Below are 5,812 nucleotides of genomic sequence, written 5' to 3'. Positions count from 1 at the left end.
GTTTACCTGTTTCTTTGAACTTTCTTTTTTGTGTTTTTATATGGCTGTCACTATATATTCTCTGAATAAACTGAGATCTTGTGCTCTCAGAAGTACAGGTCTGACTAATGTGTTAACAGTATCAGAATACTGGGGAAGCTGAAACTGGACCAATATTGGCATATTTTCTCTCTTTGCTCTGTCTTTCCTTGGGTGCCATGTTTCTGTCAGAGACACTGCACCTGGGGTAAAAACTAGACCCTACAATGAACAGAGAACTTGGAATTTATTCCTGTTGTACTGACGATATGAATGGTATTCCTGGAGACTCCCGTGCAAACAGGTGCTCTGCATACTTTGTTTTTTATAGATCTGAAAGGTAACCTAAGTGAGTGTACTATATTGCTTCTATATGGCTGTGATAAGAACTTCAAAAGCAACAGAGGGAGGAAAAAGTAGATTTGACTTACATGTCCCAATCTCAGCCCATCATCGGGGGAAGTCAGAGTAGGCATTTGAACAGGAGCAGAGGCAGGAAAGATGGAGGAGAGCTGCTTAGTGTCTTTCTGTGGCTTGTTGAACAACATGTCTTCTACAACCCAGGACCAGTTGCCCAGGGGGCACTTCCCACAGTGGACTGGGCTCTATTTCATCAACCATTCATTAATCAAGAATAATGCCCCACAGACTTGCTTACAGGTCAATCCGGTGGAGGCAGTTCTTCATCTATGGTCCACTTTCTCTCCAAGACTCTAGTTTCTGTAAGTTGACAAACTAGCCACTACAGTAGACCTCTGCCGACTTGACACACATACATAGCTTCTAAACTATAACCTTTCCTTGTTTATTCCCAATATCTTACGATACTATCACAACATAAAATAATATGACCTTCAAAATACCAAATTCTTTATTTTTTTAAGTATATCAACAGTTCAAGATCTCTTTAAAATTTCAAAGTTTCCTAACTGATTCCTATAAATTTAAAAATAAGTTTATAAAAATTTCATGATGAAACTTAATATTTTGTGGGATGATTTAAATATATGTGTTTATATATTCAAAGCATTTTAGTATTTTGTCACATTTGATATACAAAACACATATGCATGTGTGCAGTTCAGAGACAAATTGTAGGAGTTTGTTCTATCTTTCTACCAGGTGAGTAAAAGGGATTGAACTCAGGATGTCAGGTGTGGCACCAGACGCCTTTACCTGCTGCTCTATCTCCCTGGCTCCTTTAACAGGTGTTTAAGAAGTTCAAAGTACCTTCTTTTGTAAGACAGTATAGATTTATCTGGTTCCAAATTATGTGTGAAACGTTAACATACTTAGTTTGTATTTTAATTTGTTATAAATCATGTTTTGTAAGCCTACAGCAAAGTTTTTTCTCCCCTCAACCTTAATTTCCAGAATTACCATTTGAAAGTGCTGAAATTTAAATATTCCACCAGGAGGCCCTAAGTAAATATTTCCATAAATACACTTTAGTTAGAGCCAACTGAGATAAAAAGTTTTGAATAATGGATTTTTCAAGAGCATAAAAATTACAAAAGGGACTGGAGAGATGGGCCAGTGGTTAAGAGTACTGGTTGCTCTCCCAGAGAACCTGGGGTTTGATTTCCAGCACCCACACTGTGGGCACAACAACCACCAGTACCTCCAGTTCCAGAGGATCTGAAACTGTCTTCAGGCCCCTTTGGGCAGTGCACACACATGGTATACAAACATCCATGCAGGAAAACCACTAATACTCATAAAAATGGAAAGATTTAAAGTACAGACAACAACCCCTGAAAAACCAAAACTCACATTTTGAATTAGATTTATTGGAAATAATTTAGAATGATATGGGATTTGAAATAATAAAAGATTGTAGCTTTAGCTGTATTTGTGAATTCCGTTTAGGATACCTAGAGACAAATTGTGGTCCATCTTGGTGAGTTAAGAAAAAGTTGATGTAATATGATAAACACTTTTAGGTATGTATTTCTGGTTCACCAACACTTTCATGTGAGTCTCACAGAAGCAGCTGTACTTAAAGGGAAATTCTGGTACCTGTGCGTGTAGGTAAGACTTGATGGCACAACTACATATTAAGGTCAGACGTTTCCCCCACCTCCAATTCCAGTTGTATGTCCATGTTTCACTTGTCCTAGATGAATTTCTCTCATGGTCCTGCACATGACTGTGATCTGAACTCTGAAATCACTGCTGTTTGCCAGCCCTATAGCTTGACAGACCTGACCTAGAAGAGAGGCCCTAAGGAATGACCTGCCCCATGCAGGGAAGCCTCGACTCTATGGTCTCAAAAGCTTAGTTGCTTATCACCCTCAACTACTCCTTCCAGTCCCAATCACATCTCTCCATCCAAGGAAAATCCCATCCCAAACTGAGAGGCCCACAAATGTCAACGTCTAGTGAGTTGGGGTCCCTGGGTAAGGGTCTCGTGCAAATCAGGACACCGGATGCAGAGTATGAACAACTGCATCATAAGCTGTAGTTCGTGTGACTTTTTATACAGACTAAAATGCATCACCTCAACGCTGAACCCCCCCCCCTTTACTCATGTACATGATCATGAGAAACTCTTACCTCACTTTGCAAGAAACAATGTCACAATAAATAACAGTAATTAAAAAGAAAAGAAGTACATAGAAACAAGGCAAAAAGAATACAGAAGCAAAACACTTGTTTATATCTGGTAGAATGTGAAGAACTGAGCTCAAAGGCCACTTCCTTAACCAGGGTACAGATTCTGACAGAAGGTTTGCAAAATGGGCAAAGAAAGTGCTTTCATGTATGTGTGGTTTGCCAAGCAACCATTTTCCAACTTCATCTCATCTGTCCCAGGAGGAGCCTGCACTCTAAGTCAGTGCTGTGTCTCTATACACAAAGCTCAGAATCATAGAACAGTGTCCCACTGCAATGGCCCCTTTCCAATTGCCAAGCTGCCCCTTAGCTTCAGATAATTCTGGCATAAAAATATCCTCTGATTTTTATCTAAGCTTTTTAATTTAACATTTCCAGCATTATTTATTTATTTAATACTTATTAAAAAGTATACCACAGTGCCCTGCGATTTCCCTTTAAGCATGTGCACAGTTCCTGGGACTTGGTATCATGTCTTTAACACACTGGCACCATTCCTCCGTGCTTCAGTAGTTTCTGGTTAAATAGTTTGTTTTCCAAATAGTCTCCAAAATTAAAGTGCTCAGAGGAGCTGTCTTGGTGGTTAAGAGCACTTGCCACTCCTCACAGAGGATCTGGATTTGGTTCCCAGCACCAATGTAGCTCGGTTCACAAATGCCTGTAACTCAGAGCTACGTAACATGACACCCTGTTCCCAAAGTTGTGAGCAATTGCACTTGCATGTTCAAATAGGGACAAACAAAATTTTAAAAGTTGGGTTGCCAAGAAAAATTGAAAATATTTTCATATAATCATGTAAAAGGTGAATGTTTGTGGAGAATTTTTTACTTTATTCCTATTTTAATACTAGCATATAGAATTTCCAAGAATCAAGTTTCATTTGTTGACTTTCAGAAATCTTGTAATTTCCCCTCTGTTTTGCAAAGCTTATATAATGTCATCTTTTAACTCAGCTCCTACAGGAGAATCCAGCAAACAATATCAAATAAAAATGGTATAACTTTGCCCAACTGAAGACTGAAATGGCCCTATTTTCCAAAAGAACAGAAGGTTCCCTTCACCCTGAGCTCAGCATACAAGGAAGGCCCTCTGTTTGACCTTGGTAGGGTAGGTCATCTTGAAGTGCAGAAGCTGCAGTGCTTTCTCCAGCTTTTCTCTCCATGAACACAGCTCTCGGCTCAGCTCATGAGAACTTACACACTACGTTATAGAAGGAGGTTTTGACTGACTGTACAGTTGCCAACAGTGCGTCATCAGATCTTGGATTTGAATGTGCTATGGTTTTTGTCTTTGATACCTCCACATTTCTTTTTTGATCCCTTTGTTGATATTTTGACATTTTAATTAGTATTAGTACATGGATATAGTGTGTTTGGAGCCAATACATCTCCAATCCCCTCCCCTCTATTCCTTTCGTGGCAGTGTGTTCCTGGATCACCAGCACTGACACACAGAGACAGGTGGATCCTGGGACTCACTTACTAGGCGGTCCAGCAAAAATGGAAAGCTGCAGGTTCAGGAAGAGACCCTGTCTCCAAAAATAAGGTGAAAAAGATATCCGAGAAGACATCCCAGTGTCAATCTCTAGCCTCCACACAAGATACACACACACACACACACACACACACACACACACACACACACATCTAAAAATAAAGTAGTCCCCTGACACTTCCTTGCCTTTGGTTTCCAGAGAGGGACATGCAGGTAGAGACCTTACCCTCTGGAGTTGCCTAGCTGCCAGTTCAGCAAACATATTTTAAAAATAGCTTCAACAGTACTTGGTGGCTCACACATCTGATCCCAGCACATAGCAGGGAGAATCAGGCAGATCTTTGTGAGTTCAAGACTCCCATGGTTTATGTATTGCGCTCCAGGAGAGTCAGTGAGGCCTACCTCCAAATTTTTTATTATCACTGCTCCAGTCAAAAGCCAAGGTGAGGGGCTTTTCCCATATTTGTGCCTACCCCATTATCCTTGTCTCTCTGGGTCATTACAATTGCTGTTGGGGTCGATGGTGTGTTTTGACTCTTTTGAGTTTTATTTCCTCTTTTATCTGCCCCTTTCTCTTCTGTCATCTGCATTTCCAGATATCATGGATCTGCTCTAACACATGCTCTCGCTCTCTCTGTCGCTGTCTCTCTGTTTCTTTCTATCTGTCTCTGTCTCTGTGTCACTCTCTCCCATCCTTTGGAAGACAAAACACCAAGAATAGATATGTCCATTCTTCGTTAAGATTCTGAACTTCCCAGAGACTCTCAACAGACTACACTAGGACTTCTCTCCCCACATTGCAATGGTGTCCTCTTGCCAAGGCCACAACCTTATTTTTCTCTAACCTTGTTCCAGTTTATCAACACTCTGATAGTAGCTTTAATGTGCATTCTTTTCTCAACTCATTTTGTAACTCCACAAGTAACCAGTATTTTCTCACAGTTCACAACAGTGTACTGGATACAAATTCAAGCCACAAGTACAATTTTATTGTCTCGATCTCTCAAGTTTTAATCTGTAAAATGGGAGTGGGTAGAAAATTAGCCTCACAATGGTACTGTGCACAGAGAGTACGTGGAAAGGACCAATATATTTCATTGTAGTTGCTTCTGTCCGTTCCTCTGGATCTTGGTTGGGAATCACTCGACAGGCCACTCCCAATGTGTACACTGATGGTAATGAATATTTCATCACTTTTCTACTTGTCAGTTCTATTGATCTATAACTGATGCCCAGACATGTACAGATTTAAATGATACAGAAAATTGATTTGATGTATGTATATATAGTGAAATGATTACCTCAACAGAACTAATGGTCATATCTATCAAATCAGATAGTTACCTTTTTAGACAGGAATACACATTTAGTCTCTTAAAAAAAATCCCACATGGCAAGGTACTCTGCCCTCTCTAAAGGAGGGAGGGAAAATGAGGAGGGTGAGTGAGGGAGTGGGAGGGGAGTGGGGGGAGGGGAGGAAGTGTAAATTTTTGAATGGAAAACTTTCCAGTATAATATGCATTACTGCTAAGTATGGTCACAAATCCCTGTACTATACATCAGGCCTACAGAACACATTTGCTTTAGAAGCAAGTACTTCTCTCCTCTAAGCAATGGCTCCCCATTTCATTCACGCTTCACTCTGGTAGCCCACACCTGTGCTGTTTTGCATAAGCTAAACTTTTTA

Source organism: Myodes glareolus, chromosome X, assembly GCF_982192425.1.
Source record: "Myodes glareolus chromosome X, mMyoGla1.1, whole genome shotgun sequence".
In the NCBI taxonomy this organism is placed as follows: Eukaryota; Metazoa; Chordata; class Mammalia; order Rodentia; family Cricetidae; genus Myodes; species Myodes glareolus.
This window is presented reverse-complemented; position numbering follows the sequence as displayed.